The 24,327-nt window shown below is 35.2% G+C and overlaps 1 long non-coding RNA gene across 1 annotated transcript; it reads left to right on the forward strand.

Annotated features, from left to right (window-relative positions):
- Window positions 1-1,910: 1,910 nt before the first annotated feature.
- LOC127557793 (uncharacterized) lies at window positions 1,911-22,407 on the forward strand. Its single transcript, XR_007952625.1, has 3 exons — window positions 1,911-2,007; window positions 12,498-12,583; window positions 21,825-22,407. It is a non-coding gene; the product is annotated as an uncharacterized LOC127557793 (long non-coding RNA).
- Window positions 22,408-24,327: the final 1,920 nt, after the last annotated feature.

Here is a 24,327-nt window from a genome sequence, read left to right on the forward strand (position 1 = left end):
CGACAATTGCCATGTTGGACTTGTAATCCACTAGAACTCTTGAATCTTTTTAAAACAAATCACAATTCAGTTACATCTCCCACAAATTATATTGATGAAGTTGATTTTTATAAAATCAAATATCAGATTTTTCTTTTATTCATATAAAATATCATCCTATTAAATTCAACCCAGTGCTAAAGCCTAATTTACATCTTTTTAGAGCCTTGGCTCCGTTACCTAATTCATTACCTATTTTTCTTAGCCTTGTATTATCTTCAAATTTGGTCAACATTCTATCAATATCTTCATTCAGTTTCCCCAGAGAAATGTCAAACAGAAAAAAAACAGGGCAAATCCCTGGAGAACTCTAACAAAGACTTCTTTCCAAATTATCTGCACTAGTCTCTCTTTTGTGTTCCAGACCTGTATCTCTGTCTATTGCATATTTCTAAGTGGATGTTCCTTAGGCATTGAAAACTTGACATGTCCAAAATATAACTCATTCACTTTTCCTTCGAACCAACCAACTTTTGAACTTCCTATTACTGCTGAGGGCACCACCTTCCTTATACTTCCTCAGATCTGCAACTCTTACTCAACTCTTCATTTTCACTCAACTGAATTCAATCTGTTGCCAAATCTTGCCATTTTTACCCTTTCAACTTCTCTCATTTATATTCCCTTCTCTCCACTCATACAATTACCACTTTTGTATAAGGTCTTGTTACCTATTACCTGGATGGTTACAGTCTTTCCAATTGGTCTTCCTGCCTTAATTTTCTTCATTCCAATCCATCCTTCAATTCACCCAATTGCCAAAGTAGATCTAATCATGTTATTCTATCCTGCAATAAACTCCAGTGACTCACTATTACCCTCAAGATCATTATAAAGAAGCACTTCTCAATCTGTTCTCTTACTGACTTTCCAATCTTCTTTCATGTTACTCTCCTTCACTGAATTTATGTTAATTGTTATTCTTCTCATACAACATTCCATTTTTCTTCTCTGTTCCTTTACATTGCTATTTCCCACGACTGAAATAGACTCCTTTCTTACCTCTACCTCTCAAAATCCCTGACTTCCTTCAGGACTCAGATAAAAGACCAAATTTTGCAGAAAATTTTTTTCAGTTCTTATTATGAATATGATGTTTGTGAAGCACTTAGTCCCTGGCACATGGTGGGTATTTAATAAATGTAATAGCTTGGGCCTGGAATTAGGAATTAGGTTTGAATTCAAAGCCAGCCTCAGATATATGAGGTTTTTTTTTTTTTTTACCTGTCTGCAATGGGATTTGTAACATTGTCTGTAGTTGACTTTCTGTGATCTGATGTTTCCGACAAAGGTCATTTGGGGATCTAAGGTTCTATTAACCATGACTACTCATCAAGTACCACTTAGTCTACCCAATTAACCTAATTGTTCTGATTGGCTACAATAAATTGAATTTAATAATTGATAGTTCATTTTGTAAATAGTCTAATCCCCTGTATTCTCTTTCATTCTGCCTTCCTTTGGTTAATAGACAGAAATGGGAGGATAATAATAATAATCACTAATAATAGCTAGAATTTACATAGTGCTTTAAGGTATACAGCAGGCTTTATAAATAATATTTTATTGTATCTTCATAAAAACCCTGAAAAGTGCTATTATTGTCCCTCTTCACAGAAGAGGAAACTGAAGTAGATATATATTAAGTGATTTGCCCAGCATCACATAGCCAGAAAGCTTCAAACATGGGACTTTCTGTTTCAGATCCAGTGCTCTAAGAAGCACTTAGCAGCTTCTCTAAGAATATTGACTCATAGATTTATTGCAGGAAAGGATGGGATGAAACCTTAGAGATAAATTAGTTTAACAACCTCATTTTATAGATAAGGAAACTAGGCTCAAATAGGTTCATAGTTTTTATTTGAGGTAAATGGTGAATAAGTAGATGTCAGATCAAACAACAGTGCTACTCTTAGAAACTGTAAGGAAATATTCTGTGGGAAGAGGAGATTGAAACTCTTGTCAAAGGTAATGACTTGGATTCAAAATAACATGCTTTTTCAACCCTTTTTGTAGGGGCAAGAAACTGAAAACTGAGTGGATGCCCATAAGTTGGAGAATGGCTGGGTAAATTGTGGTATATGAATGTGATGGAATATTATTGTTCTGTAAGAAATGACCAGCAGGAAAATTTCAGAAAGGCCTGGAGAGACTTACAGGAACTGATGCTGAGTGAAATGAGCAGGACCAGGAGATCATTATACACAGCAATAACAAGATTATACAATGATCAATTCTGATGGACGTGGCTCTTTTCAGCAATGAGATGATTCAGGACAATTCCAATGATCTTGTGATGAAGAGAGCCATCTGCATCCAGAGACAGGACTATGGGGACTGAGCGTGGTTTACAACATAGCATTTTCATTCTTTCTGTTGTTGTTTGCTTGCATTTTGTTTTCTTTCTCAGTTTGTTTTTCCTTCTTGATCTGATTTTTCTTATGCAGCAAGATAACTATAAATATTCATACATATATTGGATTTAATATCTATTTTAACATATTTAACATGTATTGGACTACCTGCCATCTAGGGGAGGGAGTGGAAGGAAGGAGGGGAAAATTTAGAACACAGGATTTTGCAAGGGTCAGTGTTGGTAAATTACCCATACATATGTTTTGCAAATAAAAAGCTCTAATTAAAAAAAGAAAAAGAAAAAAGTAACATGTCTTTTTAGTAATTTCTTATGTTCCCCACTTGCAATGAGAATTAAGCCTTGGATATCTGTTTGAACCTCTTTAAGAATGTAGAAGTTTCATATTGATATTCTCCTTAGGCATGTTTCATGCCTTTTAGGGCAAAAAGAACTATATTTGATAACACAAGCAAGGCAAGACTTCATTAGTGGCTTTCCAGGGAAAACAAGGTCTTTAAAATTTCTGTGGGTAGCTTGTCACGACAAATATGATAACAAATTTCATCTTTGATAGGGAAGGAACTTTAAGGCTTTGATTTATCAAGTATTTTTAAGGAAATAATATAACAAACTGGCATCCAAAAGATGGAATGAATAATCTTCAACTTTTAAAATGGCTTATGGTCCAAAAAATTCATTAGTAACTTGACTATTTAGAAATGAGTCAAGGAATGAAAGGCATAGTCAAGCAGTGATTGGGACTATTAGACTGGATTTCTGCCCAGGGACCTATAATAGGGCAAAAGGGATCTGGGAGCAGGAGTGTGCATGGGCAGGCTTGGGCACAGAGCTCGGGACTGACTGTACAGGCACACCCTGGTGAGAACATTACTGTTGGTCCTTGCCTTGAAGTGGAGGGGAGAAGAAAGGGGCCCCACCCTCTGGGTACGCCTATGGGTGTGTACAAGAACAGTTCAGCCTTCAGCACACCTAGGTGGAGCCCAATCAGTGTTTGGGCTAGGTTCTGTAAGATCAGTCTGGCTTTCTGAGAGCAGATCAACATCACCTCCTGAAGCTGGAAAATACCCACCACTGCCAGAACTCAAAGGCAAGGCAGTACCCAGGGGAGGAAAAAAAATTCAGGGTAAAACACAATGGCTCTTCATCCCATACCTATCCCTACCGTTCACCCCTTTTTAACAACCCCATACTGTTATACAGGTCAAAAGTTTAAAAGATGATGCAGAGAAGTTTTAAAAGGAGAAAAGAAAGTCACAAAGCAGAAGTCTCTGCCGTCTTCCAAGTGGGAAGGGCTGATCATGATTTTTTGCTTACAGTTAGGGGCATGGGGAGTTTATGGGATGACTGTATGCAGATAAACCTTTTCTTCTAGTTCCCAAATTATTTAGCAATGGGTCTGCTCAGTAACCCCTTTTGCCCTGGTACCTCGATAGATGGTAGAACCAGTCCTATTCTCAGTCCCTCTTTTCCTGGCAGCAGTGGATGAGGATAGTTTAAGGTAGACTTAAATCACAATTATTACTATACTACATCCCATCTCTCAAATTTTAATTTTAGGAGAAAAATATTTTTAAAAAATTAATCATTAAGGCACTGACAGAACAGCAAGACATGGTAAATAAAGAGCCACCTTCAAAGCCAGGAAGACCTGAATTTCAATCTCACCTGACACATGCTATTCACTTAACTTAGAGTTGTTTTTTTTTATTATTACTATTATAGCTTTTTATTGACAAAACATGTGCATGGGTAATTTTTCAACATTGTCCCTTGCACTCACTTCTGTTCCTATTTTTCCCTTCCTTCCCTCCACCCCTCCCCTAAATGGCAGGCAGTCCCATACATATTAAACATGTTAAAGTATATTTAACTTATAGTTTTAAAGAATTACTTTCCTAAGTTTATAAATTACAGAGAAGGAATGAACTAGTCTACAATGGGAGGGTGAATTTATTCATTTAAGAGGTTTGTAGTGTCTTGGTAGGTAAATGTTTAATGCTTAATTAATTTTTTAAAAATTAAAATTAATGTTTTAATTAATTTTAAAATGTTTAATGACTAACTCTCTGAAAAAAAATCTATCAGAACACATTTTGAAATTTAACTTAAATTATTAACATTTTCATTATCACTTTGAGTCTAAGTAATCAACAAAGCAATAAATCATACCCTGATTTTTATTTAGTGTTTGGTGATTCCCAAGGTGTGAATATTTATACTGAAAATTTAATCAGCTGAGGTGTTCAAGTTGCCTTCAACATACCCTGATACAAAGAAAATCATTGGTCCAGTCCCTAATCCTGCCCATGTCCCTTATCAAATGTAAGAACTTTGTTTCTCCTCCTATATCATTGTAGAATAGAAGATCCTTGAAAGGTTTCCCACTGAATTCAAAAGTTCAGTTTCTTTTCTTAATATTAAAAACTATTGGAAAATTACATTTATCCATTCATTAATTCAACAAACATCCTCTATATAAAGTATTATTAGAAAATATAGAGATTATCCAGGAAATGAGTAGAACCAAGAGAATGCTGTATACAGTAATAGCAATATTGTCTTAAAAACAACTTTGAGTAGATAAATCATTTTGACTATTATAAATAATCAAATTAACTACAAAGAATCTATTAAAGAAGACATTATCTATATCCAGAGAAAGAACTGATAAATGAAAGTATGTATCAAATGATTTTGCATACTCATATACACATACACACACATTTTCACACATAGTTGTGTCTAATGGTAACCATGAAGGGGGAAGAGAAATTTACATGATAAATTTATAATATAAAGGAATAGCAAGTTATATATAAGATTTGCAGTTTCATGCTTAATTATGTTTTTCTATTATGTTATAGAGATGCTTGTTTTATTCCATACACTATTTTATTCCAATTAAAACTAAAATAAAAATTTAAAAAAAATTTTAAAGGAGGAGGTAGACTCATATTAGCTAAGATGACAGGAAAAGATAATGATGAATGTTGAAGGGGATAGCCTAATACATTGTTGATAGAACTGTGAACTGATCCAAATATTCCAGAGAGCAACATGGAACTATGCCTAAAGTGCTATTAAACTGTGTATACCCTTTGACCCAGCAGCAGAGTTTCTACTGGGTCTGTATCCCAAAGAGATCATAAAGGAGGGAAAGGGACTCACATGAGCAAAAATGTTTGTGGCAGCTCTTCTTGTAGTGGCTAGGAAGTGGAAATTAAGGGGATGTCCATCAGTTAAAGTGATATTTAAATGTTATGGAATATTATTGTTCTATAAGAAATGACCAGCAAGATGATTTCAGAGACCCTTGGAGAGACTTACATTAACTGATGCTAAGTGAAGTAAGCAGAATCAGGAGATCATTGTACATGGCAACAACAAGATTATATAATGATCAACTCTTATGGATGTGGCTCTTTTCAACAATGAGGTGATTCAGGCTAATTCCAATAGAATTTTGATGGAGAGAGCCATATGCACCCAGAGAGAGGGCTGTGAAGACTAAGCGTAGATTAAAACTTTTTTTTGTTATTTTTCGCTTGTATTTTGTTTTCTTTCTCATTTTTCTTGTGCAGCATGATAGTTTTGGAAACATGTATAGAAGAATTTCATATGTTTAACGTATATTGGATTACTTGACATCTAAGTAAAAAGGTAGGAAGGAAGGAGGGAGAAAAAAATTTGGAACACAAGGTTTTGCAATGGTGAATGTTAAAAACTATGTATGTGTTTCAAAAATAAAAAGGAAGAGGTAGAGGCAATTGGGGCATAGTTGCAAAAGGTCTTGGAATCTCATGGTCATATCCTGGCTCTACTATCTGTTCCTTGTGTGAACTTGAGCAAGACACTTTATCTCTGGGATCCTTGGTTTCAACATCTGTAAAATGAGAGAGTTGAATTATATTGCCTCTAAGGTTCCTTCTAACTCTAAACTAGGAGCAGATTAAATTAGGACTTTATCTAGGAGCTTACAGTCTAGTAAATAGAATAAGACCTAAAAAGCTTTAAGGCATAGGAGCTTGTGCAGAATGGGACAAAGCACTCCAGAAAAAGGATATAGGAGCTCTCATACAAGATGGTAAGAAATCTGAGGTTTGTCTAGCCTCAAATAAAGCAGACACTTAACAGCAGCTGTTGAGGCTCTAAACAGTTCTCTTAGGCAACATATGGCAGAGAAGGTAAAGAAAGAGGGAACTTATTCATATAGGAACCTCCTTATACTCCTTGAAATCAAAGGTCTGGATTGAAGTTCCCTCTTCCTATATGAATAAGCAGGGAACTAGTTCCTTGCTTCCTTTTCTAAATATGAGAGTCTACATGCTAGTAGAATATCCTTAAGAGAACTGACAATTTTGGATATTATATTTGGATCCTCAGTCCAAGTTGAATTGAAGTGAATTGAATAGAACGACAATTAAATTGAATGGAAAAAGTACTCCATCTGGAATCAGGATGTACCTGGATTCAAATCTCAAGGTTGATGGTTATTATTTGTTTGATTACAGGCAAATCATTTTATCTTTCTCAGATTCAGTTTCTTAATCTGTAAAATGGGAATAAGAATAGCACCTAGCACAGGTTTGGTGAGAAGATAAAATACAATAAAGTATGTAAAATGCTTTGAAAATCTTCAAACAGTATTTAAGTATGAGATACAATCACAATAAAAATTACAAATATCACCCTATAAAATAATGGAAAGCATTTAGTAGGAAAGAAAATTAGGGTACCAAAAGCTTGCTATAAGACCTAAGCTAACTCACCCCAGAGCATTTATAATTAAAACTGTAAAAGGGACAATAGACAAAAAATAGAAGACAATTGTCAGCATTTCTACAACAAAATTATTTTTATCATTGTATGACAATGAAACCAAAGTTCTTATTGTGCAAGATAAGGAAGTAGAAATGGCACTAAAGGAGATGAAGATAGAAAGAGGAATTGGACCAGATTCAGAATACCCAAAAGAAGGTCACAATAAAAAGAAGTATTGAAAAATTAATTTTCAAGACATCTGAATGAGGAGAAATTATTGAACATTTGGGAAATAATTATATGATTATCAAGGCTATGCAATCAGAAAGCAACATGAATTATTGCCTACTCAATTTTTTTATTGGCTAAAAAAACTCTCACAAAACCCCAAAACCCTTTAAAGTGGTGAAATGCTTTGTCTAAGAAAACATAAAAAGGAAGAGTCTGGGTCAGGTTTGGAATCCAGGTCTTTTGACTGAATCCATGATGCCTTTCACTTTACCATGCTGCCAGGGCAATCAAAGTTACAATTTTATATAGCTACTTTTTCATCTTTAGAAAAATTTTGTGAAAATAATTCACATTATGATGATCAACTGTAAATACTTATTCTCAGCAATACAATGGCCCAAGACAATTCTGAAGGATTTACGATGAAAAATGTTAACCATTTCCAGAAAAAGAACTGATGGAGTCTGAATGCAGATTGAAGAATACCTTTTCTTTATTTTTCTTGGGATTTTTTTTAACCTGTGTTTTCTTTCACAGCATATGTATAACCAATATTAAATTGGTTGCTTTCTCAATGGCAGGCATGGGGGAGAATTCAGAACTCAAATTAAAAAAAAAGAACATTAAAATTGTTTTTATATGTAATTGGGTGGGGAAATAAAATATTAAATTAAAAAAAGAAAATTATCTATATCACTTTAATTGGAATGGCTGAAGAAAATATGAAAAGCAAAAAAGGTATGCTGTCACAAATTATTTTCAATAGTGACTCGGTAGCAATGTTCAAGAGCAACAGTCACATAATGAAATGAAAAGCACAGAGGAATACAACTGTTAATCTTTGTTGATTTTTTAAAAAAGCATTTGATTCAAGAGACCAAAATTCATCCATCAAGGTCTCTCTTATAATCATTCAAAATTCCTTGATAGGAAGTTATAAAACAAAGAGATTTTTGTTTGTCATTAGAGCTTGTCATGGGCCATATCTTCTGCAGAATCCAAAAGGAAAGAGGTGGTGAAGTCCTCCAGTTGTCCCTGGAAGCAATAGAGTATATAGTGCCTAAATATGTCACAGAACATCTAGCAAAATTAGGAGCTTAGTAAAGGAAGAAAGAAATAACAGTCTTTATAAGCACTTCAGACCTATATTCAAATTTATAAAAATGACCTGAAAAATTCATAGAATCATAACTTTAGATCTGAGAGACACTTAGAGAACATCTAGCCAATCTTCTCCTTTTTTACAGATGAGGAAATTGAGTCCCAAAGAGGTAAAGTGATTTGACACTCAGAATTTTTGTTGGACCCATTGCTTCCTATTATTGGGTGATTTGCATCCATCACAAGATGTCACAGATGATTTCAGAATGGGGAGATATCTTTCCACAATGTCTTTCCCAAGGGCTGGGTTCTTCAAAACTGGCTATCTTTTTGACTGCTAGAGTTCATACTCCTTAAAACTGTCTCCTGCTTTGACTATCTCTGTGAAAAAAATACCCGTTTTTTATTATTGTTGTTTTAGGGATTTTTTGTTTTTTGCCTTTTAAAAGCCTCCTTCCATCAGCCAATGGCAAGCCTACCTACATTTACATCAAATTTTGTTAAAGAAATTCTTCATAATGCCAAAAATAGTAACAAGCACATTTCTTTATAATTTCTTTAAAGCCTGAGGAAAAAAATCAACTATTCCCTGATAAAAATTTCCTCCATCCCTCACTACATACAGATGAAAAATTGAGGCTCAGAGAAGTTAAACAACAATCCTTTAGTAGCAGAGTCTCCTAGATTATTGTCCAATTATCTCAACTACCATGTCAGATCCAGACAGTGAATGGAGTGATGGATTCAGTGGAAAAAAATTATATTAAAGCATTTTATAAGAATCTGCTATGTTCTGACTTTTTTGAAAATGTTTTGTATAACTTCACATGTGCTTTTTTTAATGGAGGGTGGAGGTGGGGAATAAGGGAGAGAATCTGGAACTCAAAGTTTTAAAAACAAATGTAAAAAAATTGTCATGTGTAACTGGGGAAAAGTAAAAATATTAGATGAAAAAAGATCTGCTATGTTTATTGCTCTTGGCTAGATGTTGGGTGAAGACAGTTTAAATATAGTCCCAACCTTTATCAAGATTACAATTTAATGGAATTAAAGACAATTATAAGGGATTGGAGAAAAAAGAAATCTCTTGTTTATTAGTCCAAGGAGGTTTTCATAAAGAAGTAGCAGCTGAAATTTGGAACTATGCTCAAAAAGTTATCAAACTGTGCATACCCTTTGATCCAGCAGTGTTTCTACTGGGCTTATACCCCAAAAAGATACTAAAGAAAGGAAAGGGACCTGTATGTGCCAAAATGTTTGTGGCAGCCCTGTTTGTAGTGGCTAGAAGCTGGAAAATGAAAGGATGTCCATCAATTGGAGAATGGTTGAGTAAATTGTGGTATATGAATGTTATGGAATATTATTGTTCTGTAAGGAATGACCAGCAGGATGAATACAGAGAGGACTGGCGAGACTTACATGAACTGATGCTAAGTGAAATGAGCAGAACCAGGAGATCATTATATACCTCAACAACGATACTGTTTGAGGATGTATTCTGATGGAAGTGGATCTCTTCGATAAAGAGAGCCTTAATTGAGCAAAGATGGACAGAAGCAGCTACACCCAGAAAAAGAACACTGGGAAATGAATATAAACTGCTTGCATTTTTGTTTTTCTTCCTGGGTTATTTATACCTTCTGAATTCAATTCTCCCTGTGCAACAAGAAAACTATTTGGTTCTGCACACATATATTGTATCTAGGATATACTGTAATCTATTCAACATGTAAAGGACTGCTTGCCATCTGGAGGAAGGGGTGGAGGGAGGGAGGGGAAACATCGGAACAGAAGTGAGTGCAAGGGATAATGCTGTAAAAAGTTACCCTGGCATGCGTTCTATCAATAAAAAGTTATTAAAAAAAAAAAAAAAAGAAGTAGCAGCTGAGCTAAGGACTTCAATAGACAGAAATATGGAGGGAGATTCATGTATGTATGGAGATGATGAACCAGAAAGGGTTTGACAAGATCAGAGAATTGCAAATAGGCAATTTTTTCCCCAGAATGTTGATACACAAAGGAGAGCAACATTTAATAATACTAGAAAGGGAAGCTGGAGCCAGATTGTGAAAGTTCTTGAATGCCCGGCTAAAGAGTTTAATTTTAGGTAATAAAAAGACACTGATGATTATTTTATTTTTAAAAAATGGGGATGTTGTGATGAGACCTATGCACTAGGAAGATTACTTTGGATCTGTGAGAAGGATAGAAGGGGAAATCTTAGGGGAAGGAGAACAGTTATAAAGGGCTATGGCAATCATCTAGGCAAGGTTGAAAATAGCATGCAAAAGAAAAGCAGAAAAAGGAGTAGAAAGGAAAGGGTAGGTTTGAGAAGGACTGGAATAATCCAAATGACAAGATTTGGCAATTGATTGGATATAAGCAGTCAGAGAGTGAGAACACAGAGTCAAAGATAATTGAGAAGCCTGCAGGAGCAGGAAAATGGTAGTGCCATTAACAGAAATAAGTTCTAAAAATCGATTTAAAACATCATCCTCAGGAAAAAGCCATTGTCAAATGTGTCTGAATTTAATGGACCAAAGAAGAAAGGAAGTATCCATCACATCTCAGCAAACTTTGTCAAAAATGCTCAAACACTGGGTGTGTTTGTGGCTGAGGATGAGAATGAAATCCATCCTGCCAAAGGAGCAGAGTACATTCCTTCCCTGAACATTTCCATTAACACAGTAATCTGGGGCCTAGCAAACAGAGAGGTGGAGGATGGCTTCATCCAAGTCTCTTGATTTCTATTTCTTGTAGTCTTCAAAGTTTTTATAACCATATCTAAAATTTCAAATTTATACTGTATTTAACTTGTTTGTGCATCATTGTTTGCATTTATCTCTGCCACTGGATTGGTTGGTTGGTTATTGTCCTTCCTTCTCAAAAAAGGACCAAAATGTTCTCACTGTGTTAGAGTAGAATTTCAGCATGTCTGGTTGTGACCGATCCCATCAATTTGAGCTCAGAATGCTCTGCCACAGGTCAGGCACAAAGAATTTATGAACATTTGGGTGAACTCTTTGACTTTGTGCATCTCATGTTTCTTCTGAGCTACTTCAATTCTATTTAGCTCACAAAAGACAGTATCTTCTATGATGAGGGCAGGCTACACTGAGCAGTTTTGTGCCAATATTTTCCATGTCATGCAATCAGTTCTGAAATTCTTAAGGAAGATCATGAGAGTGCCCTTGGAACACTTTTTCTGACCACCACAAGTGCTTGGGAGCTCCTTGAGAAGAAGGGATGGTTTTTTTTTAGCCTTTCTTCATATTTCTATGGCTTAACAGAGTGCCTGACACATAGTAAATGCTAAAAAAAATTTTTATTGACTAATTGATTAACATCTTTTAAAAATATTTTATTTTTTCAAATACACACAAAGATAGTTTTCAACATTCACCCTTGTGAAACTTTGTATTCCAAATTTTTCTCTCTCTCCTTCACCCCCCTTGATGACAGCAACTAATCTGATATAGGTTAACATGTGCAATTTTTCTAAACATATTTCCATATTCACTATGCTACACAAGAAAAATCAGATCAAAAAAAGACAGAGAAAAACAAGTAACCAAACAACAATAACAAAAGGTGAAAAAACTGTTTCAATACACATACAGTCTTCATAGTTCTCTCTCTCAATGTGGATGGTACGTTCCATCACAAGTTTATTGGAATTGTTTTGAGTCATCTAATTGCTGAAAAGAGCCAAGTTCATCACACAAAATCACATGATCTTATTGTTAGTATGTATAATGTTCACCTGTTCTGCTCATTTCACTCAGCATCAATTCATGTAAGACTTTCCAAGCTTCTCTGAAATCAGCCTATCATTGTTTCTTATGGAACAATATATTCCATTACATTAATATACCATAGCCTATTTAGCTCCAACTGATAGGCATCCACTCAATTTTTGGTTTCTTGCCAATACAAAAGGGACTGCTACAAACATCTTTGCATATGTGGGTTTGTTATTGTCTTTCAGAGAGATTGTATGATGAAGAAGAATGTTGGAGCCACAGAGAGTCTGAATCCCAGCTGCTTCTCAGTTTCCTCAACCTTAGAATGGAGGTAAAGCTGATTAATGTTAATTGGTTGAATGCTACCAGGGCACTAATAAGTGGGTTAATCAATAATACTGAGAAGATAAGCTATAACTGTCAAAAAGGAGGATAAACACACTGAAATAGAGGTTCACATTGATAGCATTAGAACTTCAACTATTTAGGAGCACTCCAAGAATACTGAGGAGCAGCAGTAACTTTCAGAAACAGACTTGCTAATGTTATGTGATTTGGAAAAGTAAGTACATGTAAGTGTGTGTACAGAGCAGAAACAAAACGAATAAAAAGTTGTTTGTGGTAGGAAGACCTATTAGCTGGGTGGGGAAGGCATCAAGAAAAACTTCATGGAGATGTTCTTGAGCTGAGTCTTGGAGGAAAGGTGAGAAAACAATAAATACCAGGCAGGAAAGAAAAACAGCCCATGTAGTGATGAGAATATCTGTATATAGTCCAGGATGGTTGTGGTATTAGGGACAAAATTGTAGTATGATCATTATTATTATTATTATTTTTGCCAATCTTGGAGCTACCAAAAAAAGATTAGCCATCTTGGTTTTTGGTTTTTTTTGGTTTTTTGCAAAACAATCTATGGGAAAGATTACTCACTAACATAAATTAGTATCAGGTCCTTTAATTGGTTTAATCCATGATGCATGAAGAGATCTTATCCTTCTCTGGAATCCTTTGTTTTTTCAAGATAGAGTCAATAACTTGTTGAAGAGATATATAGTATGCACTTGGCTGCCTCAGAATATGAGTCAGAACTTGGCCTAAGTATTTTGGCTCTGAATGAAATGGTCACAAAGATACAAAGCTTGAATAATCCTGAAACCATTTTATTTGATAAAGGAGCCTATATTAAAAATCAAAAAAGAGTCATCAAGTCCCTAAGCCTACCTTCAATTTGATAAACAGTTATTAAATGCCTACTATGTGTCAGGCAGTGGGCTAAGTTCTGGGGATATAAAAAGAAGCAAAAGACAGTTCCTGCCCTCAAGGAGTTTACAATCAAATGGAAGAGATAACATGCAAACAAATATATATGAAGCAATATATATATAGACAAAATAAAAAGAAAATTATTAACAGTGGGAAAGCACTGGAATTAAAAAGCATTAAGAAAGGCTTTTTGTAGAAGTTAGGATTTAAGGAGGTTCTTAAAGGAAGTCAGTCATCAAAGAAGAGTAAGAAGAGCTTCCAGGTATGGGGGGCAGCCAAAGAGAATGCCTGGATCCTAGAGATGGAGTGTCTTGTTCATAGAACAATTAGGAGACCAGTGTCATTGGATTGAAGAGCACAGGTTGGAAAGCACATAGCTAGCTTTGTAGGTTTTAGGATCATAGATTTAGAAATGGTCTTAGAGACCATTTAGTCTACTCTCTTTCATTTTACAGATGAGCAAACTTAAGATCAGCAAGTAAAAGATTTACCTAAGTTAAAACAGCTGGTAAATGACAAAGGAGGGATTTGAACTCAGGTTCTGACACAAATCCAATGCTCTTCCCCTGTTCCATGCCATTTCTTCATTCTAGTCTCAGCTATACCAAAAACTCTTCCCATGAATAAGCAATGGCATCCAGGAAAGAGTATTAAGCCAGAAATGTAACTGAGTGCCAAATCATAGCTCTGTCATTAAATAACTGTGTTTATATTCAAATGAAGTATCTTCTTTTTGCACAGAACCCAAAAAAATTCCTCTCCTCTCCCCCTTCTACTTTCTATAAAAGTAAAGTCGAGATTATATACATACATTTCCATTTAATTCAATCAAACTTTATGTTCCCATTATGCAAGAGGCAGTATTAGGTTATGGGAATATGTCCTTACCCTTAAAGATACAATACTTCCAGGTTTTCCATACTCACTGAATATTCACATGTAATCCAAAACTTGATATTTCTTTGTATTTTTCTCCTTTTATTTGTCCTCTGTCTACTGACATGAGTACTTCTCTCCCTTTAGAGGGGACATTCCTTGAGAAAAGGAGTTCTTTCATTCTTTACCCAGCACTTAGTATAGTGCCTCACACATATTAAGTACTTAATAATTAGAGGGTAAGTGATGAATATTTTTCAGTATATTTCTTATCTCATTGATATGGTACTTCTACATAGAACATGTGCTTCCATTAATCTCCCACTGGGGATCTGCTCACTTTTTGGGAGCCTTCTTTTGCCTTTCTATATTACAAGGGCATATGGGGAATTTGTTTTACTTGAATATGCATATTTGTGAACAAAGTCTTTTTTTTCCCTTTCTTTTTTAAGTGGAGTATGTAAAAGGGACAGAAACCGGATTTCTATTCCTTGAAATTTTTTAAAAAAATAACCAAAATGATATCTTTTATGCCATTTCTTCCATAGAGTTCAATGTTCATATTTAAGTTATAGGGTGTTAAGTTTCACAAAGAAAATTATAGAATGTGAAATCATAGAAGGTCTGATCTTATTATAATTCAACCTTCTAAATTTTGCAGCTTGAGGAAGTTGAAATCCAGAGATACAATATGGGTTTAATTGAAAGGGAACTAGAGACCCAGGATTCAAACCCTAGCTTTGACAGCTGCTATTAGGCCTTGGATAAATAATTTAAATTATCTGAACTTTTTTTCTTCCTCTGTAAAATAAGAATAATGACATTCATACAACTACTCTCTCAGGGTTATTGTGAAGAAAGTGCTTTTTAAATTACTAAGTACTGTAAAAATTCAATCTGCTAGGGGTTAGGGGTATAGTAACCCCACGATTTAGAAAACCTATCTAAAATTTTTTCTCCCTCCTTTTGTACAGACAGAGAAGTCTGAATTTTTTCTTTTATTTGGAATTTACAACATCAAAAGATAAGATATGTAGCTATTATACAATATTCTATATATATTTTATACATTTCTGAGTTTCCAAACCTTTTTTGTGTCATTTGCTGGCCTTCATGTGTCCTGTGTGGCTTCCACAAAATTCCCCCAAAATTCCCATTTAATTTTTTATGCCGATCCACAATATATTAAAACTGTGACGGGGAAAATCATGATGTGGAAGGGATAACTGTATAATATAAAGATTTCCAGCTCCACATCTGGAATCCCCTGGCCTTGAAAACCAGGAGACTTGCTTTTTTTTTTTAAACTACTCTTTGCCAAATAGGAAGGGAAGCTTGACTGAACTTCCAGCTTCATCAATGCTAGGTGCTATCAATATCCCTCACAAATGTCCACCTATAAGGGCTACCTACCCGTTCATTATCAGCAACTCTGTCTCTCTCAAGTCTTGTGGCTAGTTTTCCTCCAATATTATCTTGTCTCTTACCTTTATTTATTCAAGTAGCACATCACCATACTTGAAGTGTACTTCTTTATTTCCATCTTTGAAAATCCTTCTCTTTCTTCAAGGCTAAACTCAGGTGAAATCTCTTTCAGAAAACCTTCACTGACATCCCTGTGAAAGTAATCTTTCCTTTCTCAATTTTCCCCAGAATACCTTATCTGGGTCTTTCCTTGACCTCATCAAATTCTAAGTTGTATTATTCTTAATTGTGACCACATAAAATGCTCTCCCAGTAGATTGAAAGCTCCATGAGAGCAGGCTTGAAAGTCATTTATCTTTACATTTCTATCACCTAACATAATACCTTTTGCATAGTCAGATCTTTAAAAAGGTTGGTTGAAGAATATGGCAACAAATAACAAAACCACTTGAAATCATTGCACCTAGCAATAACGATAAAAACATAATTGCCAGATAAATCCAACAAGTGTCTTTGCAGGACAATTATTTGTCCTTCTTCATTGAATGGTTTTCAACTTTCATAATTTGATAAATTGTTTCTTTCTCTAGAGAAACTAAGCACATTTTATGGAGTTGGGTTTGCAGATTGGTCCTCCTCACCATTTAGCAGCAAATGCTTTCTAAAGAATTCTTTTTGAACAAGTCAGTGGTTGCATAACATGAAATACAATCTGAATACAAAAACTTGCTTATCTGGAGCCAAATTTATCAAGAGAAAGTAGTGAGATGTAATCAGCGGTCTTTGATATCATATGTCAGGAACATAGCTGTTGAGGATTCTCAGAGCAGTTTTAGTTGGGGAGATGTTAGTGACCCCAAGATTCTTTAAGATTCTTTGCCTTGGACATGCTATAGCTTGGGATGTAGGTTCTCAAAGATCATAGCAGCTCAAAGGAGAATCTTTGGTCTTTGTTATATCCAGAAAGGCGATTCAGTTTATGGTATATAGAAGTAAATTGAACCCATTCTTCCTCATTTTTTCTTAACAGCATACAATTTAGTGTCCAATTTTATCATTCAACTGAAACTACTTAAACTGAATGCAAATAGCAATCATTTTTTTTTGCTTTGACCAGAAACCCTGAGGGTCGTTCCCATCCCAGATGCTTTTTTTTTTTTTTTTTGGACTTGGTGAAAGAGAAGATTCTGAATGCTTCTCAAACTGAGACCTGTTGAAGACCTCAGCTTAAAAAAGTCTCCCACTGCATCCAGGGCCATCTCAATCATCCTGACCACTATATGGCCAGTGTTCACAGATGGCTCTGGAAGGGAAGGTGAGGCAAGTGACTTTGCACAGCCCTCTCTCACTTAAATCCAATTCACTTGCATGTCATGGCATCATCTCCCTAATTTCATGGTCCTCTTCAACAAACAGCAAGCATGTATTCAATGCCTTTAATGTGCCAGACATTGTGCTAATTTAGGCAATGGTAATACAAAGATAAAATCAAAATAATCTCTCTTCCCAACGTGTTTCTATTCTATCAGAGATAGACCAGAAAAATCTAGATTGAGGGCTGTGCTGGAGCTAGCTAATACCAATTCAGGAGAGTCAGTTGTTAAGTTTTTAGTGTAAGTTTTTCAGCAAATGCTACAATTAGAGCTTAATTTATTGTGTGGTTGATTTTCTATACTTAAGAAAATGAGGAAGGAAATATTAATGAAGTTGGTTAAACTTATGGGTGTTCCCTCCCATCCCCACCAGAAAGTTAGTTATTAAACATTTACCAGCACACCACAGTCTGGATCCTGCATGGATATCTTGCTGTATGACTGAGGACTTGACTCTTCCATGTCTATTCTCCAGCAGAAAATGCAGATACTGTGTCTTGCAAACTCTGAAAACCTTAGAAAGATCAGCATTAGATAAAAGCTTAATGTTTAAAGTTATGATTCCTTGAGAGAGGGACCAGGTGTTGCTCCTTGATCTTTCCCCCTAGCTCCCCATAATTAAGAACTCTGCATACTGTAGTTACTCAGTAACTGGCATTAACAGGCAAGTTTTATTGTTTTTGCTTAGATACAAATTCTAACTCTGTTTCCAAAAAGCCTTTCTGACACTATATCATGATTCTAGAATCCTATAATCTATAGGACAAAGATCAGAGACTCTCTCAGGTTATCACCGGGAGTGAACCTGAAGTACTTTCAAAGTGAACTCCTATGGGAACCCAGCTCTCTGGAGATTCTGAATTGCCAGATGAAGGTCTCAGAGGACCCATCTCCTCTGATTGTTCTGAGAAACTGGAGGCCACACCTCAATTTGGCTTTCAGAGAGGACTCTTACAGGAATGTGGGCCCCGGACCACTCCTATTAAAATCCAAAATGCCTCCAAGATGTGTCAGCCTATTGATAGGCTAGCTTGTCCTTTCCCCTAAGAAGGATGCTCCTCCTCCAAACTCCTCAGTCAACAATAACCAGTTTCATATCTGAAGTTTTTGTTCCAACCCTAAATAAGCAATTGAAAATCATAGTAATCATGCAGCAATTTTGTCAGCCCCACTGTTTTTTAAAGAATCAAAATCATTCTCTTCACGGTTTTCCAGCAAAGAAAGAAGCAAGTTATCATTCCTGTTTTGCAGATGGAAAAATGGAGGTTTAAGGGATTCATTGACCAGTCCAAGGTCAGATACATGTCCTTATCTGCAGGATCTCGTCATTGTTTCAGTTGCCAGACATTTAGTTGGCAAATGGGGCCAGGGCCATGGCAAAATTAAGCCAAGTATTCACTGTCCACTCACTGATTCTTCCTCTTCTTACAATATTCTATCTCCTGGAGACCTACTTAGGGTGTCATAGTGGAAAGAGTTATGGATTCAGATTGAAATAACATGGGTTCAAATCCTAAAAAATAGCTTTGCTACTTTCTTCAGGTGTGAGGAACTTTTAAAGACCTCAATGTTTTTTTCTATAAAGTGACCTAACCAGATGACCTAACCAGCCCTCTCCGATTACATTCTACCAAAAACAGTTTTAATCACCGAGAAAAGAATCTAATCTAACACTCAGGTGTTAATTAACATTTTACCCAACCCTGGGAGATTCCATTTTAAAAGATAAGTGGGGGAGGGTGACTAAAGTGGGAGAACTTAAATTTGGGGCTAACATTGGGACTTTCCTGAGATTCCTCAAATCAGATATTTTAATTCTGTCCCCATATAAGTACCTTTCTAGGATCGTCCCCTCAACTCACACAAGTCTTCCAAATAAAGTTAACTCAGGTTCAAGGTACTCATTGGATCTCCTTCCACTCAAAATTAAAACTTGGGAATCCCTCCCATGAATTAGAGAATGCAATTTCAAAGTAAAGGCTTTTAATGAAATACCATAATAAGAAAATAGCAATACAATATTTGCCCCATAAATCTAAAGTCTAGCATGCCATATATATGAATACCATCAGGTAAAAAGGTAAATAAATATAGGGGACATTCAGAGAGGGGTACACACATAGGGAATAGGGATAACCAAGGTGCATGCAAAGAGAAAACACATACATTGAACATATGTAGCTAAGTCATAGATGTGAAGTAAGAGACTCTGCTTCCAAACTTCATAGCCTTTCTTCCCCCCCCCCCCACCAATGTCTTCTGGTGATGTTTTACCTAGCCCACTCCCCAATGATCTTAAGTGATATCTAGTCTCCAGACATTATATGTGTCAGACACAGAGACTTTGTTGGAAATATGGATGAGGTCTGTAGTTTTTTTTCTGGTCTTGTGTGGCTACTGCTTAATGATGCTTTATCAGACTTAAAGTAACTACCACTCAGCTCTATTGGGCATGAAATGAAATGAAGATCACAATCCTCAGATGAGATGCTACCTTTTCCTCATAAGAGTAAGTTCTAGACTTTCTCTTTAAGCTTAAGCACTTAAGTTAATTTACATGATAACTTTATTATATATTTAAAAGAAATGGAGAGTAGACTTTGCATCTTTTAAATTATATTGTTATGGAGATGCTTGTCATATTCCATAGTTAAAAATAAAGAAAAGTAATTTTAAAAAAAGAAAAGAAAAAACAAAACAAAAAAAGAAAAGTCCTATAATATCTGGAAAGTTAATTAAAAGAAAATGTTAAGTAATTATTCTCCCATAAGAAAGGTCTGTTTAGTCTCCGAGCCTTGGATGAAACAGGCATTTCCTTTCCAAAAAAGATTCTTTGACCTAAACACTAAAGCTCTTTAGAACACAGAATTGTCTCAGATAGCTAGTGCTTACAGGCACGCATGTATTTTTTTTTTATTTCTATTTTTAGCACTTTAAGGACAAAATCCCTGTCAAGAAATGTCATTCTGACTTACAATCCGAAATTACTTGTGGCTTCCTGCTTCATGCATAATGAACTGAATATTCATTCAACTGAATATAGGCAGCTTCACTTAATTTTTTTCTCAATTACATGTAAAAAAAATTAATATTAATTTTTTTAAATCTTAAATTTCAAGTTCTCTCTCTCCTCCCCTTCCCAAGAAGGTAATCAATTTAATATAGATTATATTTATATATAACATGCCATGTTGCAAAAGAAAACAGACCAAAAATCCACAAGAAAAATAAAGTTTTAAAAAGTATGCTGTGATCAGACTCTACCAATTCTTTCTCTGAAGGTGTATAGCATTAGTTTATTTTTTTTAATCATAAATCCTTCTGATTTATCTTGAATCTTTGTATTGCTGAGAACCAAGTTGATCATCATACCTTACTGTTGTTACTATATACAATGTACTATATACAATGTTCTCCTGCTTCTGCTCACTACAATTTGTATCAGTTCATGTAAATCTTCCCATGTTTTGCTGAAAACATCCTACTCATCATTCCTTATAGCAGCATATTAGTATTCCATTATATTCATTTACTGCAACTTGTTTGGCCATTCCCCAATTGATGGGCATTTCTCAATTTCCAATACTTTGTCACCACTAAAAGAGTCACCATAAATAATTTTGTGCCATATTTCTCTGGGATATAAGACTTAGTAGGAAATGCACAGTTTTATAGCCTTTTGGGTATCGTTCCTAACCTTCCTCCAGAATGGTTGGATCAGTTCAGAATTCCACCAACAGTGTATTAATGTTCAGATTTTTACAATTTCTCTTAACACTTGTCTTTTTACTTATCTGTCATATTAGCCTATTTCATAGATGTGAGATAGTACCTGAGAACTGTTTTAATTTGCATTTCTCTAATCAATAGTAACTTAGAGCATTTTTGTTCTATGACTATAGATCAAGCAGCTTCATTTTAAAAGATGCCCTCCAACAAATTTCTGAAGTCCTTGGGGACCCCCCAAATTTTTAATTTTCAAATTCTTTTGGCATCCCATGAAAATGAATAGGAGGAATAAAGGCACAGGAACAAATGCTATGGCTGAGGAAGCAAAGTCATTATCTTCTCCTCTTTAGACAGATTCCTATCTTTACTATTTTATTGCATTTGCTATTCTTACGGTATTTACTGTCTTTACTATGTTGCTGACCACTCACTATCTTGGTCAGCAACAAGTTGCCCTAAATAAAGCTGTGGAACAGAGCATGTTAAAAAGAAAGAAAAAAAAACCACTCTGCAATGAAAGCTGTTTCAGCAGCTCTGACAATTAGAGTCATAACCAGAGAGCCCAGGGCTTTGCCCAGGAAGTTAATATTTGAGAATGCCTACAACATTAATACCTCTTTTGCCAGTGAAGATTCAACTAGGCTTAGCATCCAGCTAGCAAGAATAATTCATTACAATAAGAAACTATCATGTAATTTTAATGACCATGCTTAGAGCTTAAGAATTAAAAAAGGATGCCTTCCTGATTCTTGGATGGGGGAGAGTAAGTAATAGCAAGGCAAGTTATAGAGCAGAATTTAATTAAAGAGGTGGCAGGGATAGGAAAGACAAGTGTGCATTTGGGGTATATGTATGTATGTTCATAACTACATATGTATACATAAATAAATCTTTTCTTAACTGCAGTTTGCATGGCGATTATAAAAGCAGGAAAAAAGAAAAAAAAGTAAATAAAGTACCCAGCGGAGAACCAAAGAACAATATATAAGGAAGTAAAGAAAAAAAATGGACATTCATGAATACAATTTCTTCCACTAATGTATTCACTTTCTTGATTTGGTAATTTGTTGTTATATATTTTGAATCCTCCCTGATGTTCTGCCGGATACATGACAATATTCTCTTTGGGCTTGTTTTATTTTGTTTTCTAGTTCTTTTCTGTTTATCTTTTTTTTTTTTTTTTTACTTTTTTCCAATAAAATAAATTTAAAAACTAGAAAAAAAAAAGAAAAAGTATGCCTTCCTCTCTTTTCTGAAGAAGTACAGGATTCTGGATGTGGAATATACTAAATATTGTCAGAAACAATCAATATTTTGATTAGATTTACTGAACTCTTGCCTTGGGGCAACTAGCTGATATACTAGTATAGAATGTTAGACCTGGAGTCAAGAAGACCTGAGTTCAAATCCAGCCTCAAACACATAATAACTGTGGGACCCTGGGCAAGTCACCTAAAAAACAAAGTTAGTTTGCTTCAGTTTCCCCAAGTAAAATAGGGATGATAGCACCTACCTCTCAGGGTTGTTGTGAAGATCAAATGGGATGATACTTGTAGAGAGCTTAGCAAAGTGACACATTGCTAGTATTAATAATTGTTAGCTATTATTACTATTATTTTATCCTTCTCCAACCCTCTTTTAATATCCTTGTCATAATGAAATACTGGCTGGGAATGAAGAAAAAAGAGATATAATCATAAATGATTGTTATATGAAACCAAAAGTCCCCAATAAAAAAGTGGATGGATCCCTCCCCCTTAATACATAAAGCAGGAAGGAATTAGTGCTTCTCCTACTGTATTGCAAGTAAAACTTGGACCTTGCCTGGCCTTTCTCAAATCCCATAAATTCTTCCATAGCAGCCTTATAATATATCAATTTTCTACTTTGCTCTACTTTCCCAAAACCTTTCCCAAAACTGAACTTCCCTGGCCACTAAAATTTCTGGTAGAACTCTCCTCATGACTAATTTCTTAGGTTTTGGGATCAAAAGGTAACAGAATCCAACTCCACTCACTGTATTTCCTATTCATATTTATGGGACTTTGGGTCCCACTTGAAGATCGGAAGAATCACAAGTACAGCAGATTTTTCAAATTTTCCAGCTTTGAGTAATTTCCAGGTTTTTGATTCAATTTGTGAATAATGCTCTTCCTTTTCTCCCTCTCTTGATCACTTTATTCCTTCTCAGCACAAATAATATCACTAGTCAAGAAAGGAAGTAGGAGGAAGTGTGATTCAAGTCAATTTTTCAACTCTTTACCTGTGACAGCATAAAGGTTTTTGGGAAGTCACATGAGGAAAAGAATAGGGAGAACAAATAGAAGCTAATGATTTAATTGAATCCTGAATATTATCTGTGTATTTCTTCCATCTGTGTGGCCTTTTCCTCAAATGAAGGAATCAAGATAATTCATATAATCAAGAACTGGCTTCATAGGTTGACCCCTCCATCTCTACTTCAGCTTCAGTCCCCAGTTTACCTCTCTGTCTACATATTCCTTTGGGCTTCTTTATTCTGATGAGTTTGTTTATTTTGGATCTCTCTATTCATAGTGGTTCAGAAAAAAAAAAAACCCAAGATTTCCTTTTCCATGAAGTTTCCTTTGTTTCTTCTTCCTTTTTCAAATTCACATCACTCAGCAGACTCAGACATTGTTGGAACTAAAGCCAGGCAGAGCAGCACTTATCCCTTATCCCTACCACCTCCTCTTAACTCTATCACATTCTCCCTCCAATTAAAAATTTTGCAATCCTCTATAAATCACTTGGGGACACGTTTATATCCTTAGGCATACAAAAAATACATTAATTTACATTTAGCATAATCACAGGCAATTGCCTCAAGGACACAGTTTATAATGTATAGAGCATATAATCAAGCCACCAGTGAACATGCATTTATTAAGCACTTACCTTATGTAAGACATAGTGCTAAGCACTGAAAATACAAATGAAAAACAGGCCCTGACCAATTTAATGGAGAAGACAACATGGGCATATATAAATAAATATATACATAAAATAGATTTATGCTAATCTTGGAGGAGAAGACTTTTGACCCTGGAAAGGGGAAGCTGGGAAGCAGGAATGACATAATGAAGAAGGTGACATTTGCATTGATTCTTCAAGAAAACTAATTATTTTAAGAGGAGAATTTTTTTTTACTTAATAATATTTTATTTCTTTTAAAAGAGGAGAAAATGCTGAGGGAGAACATTCCAGGTATTGAGATAATCAATATAAAGGCACCAGATATGGGAGATGGAGCATTGTATCTGAGAAATAATAGGTAGGCCAGTAATGATTAGACTAGAGAAAGCAAGTAAATTGGAAAGTCAGCAAAGAGATAGGATATAAAAAGCTTATATGCCAAACCAAGGAGTTTATATTTGTTCTTAGAGGTAAT

Source organism: Antechinus flavipes, chromosome 3, assembly GCF_016432865.1.
Source record: "Antechinus flavipes isolate AdamAnt ecotype Samford, QLD, Australia chromosome 3, AdamAnt_v2, whole genome shotgun sequence".
Lineage (NCBI taxonomy): Eukaryota > Metazoa > Chordata > Mammalia > Dasyuromorphia > Dasyuridae > Antechinus > Antechinus flavipes.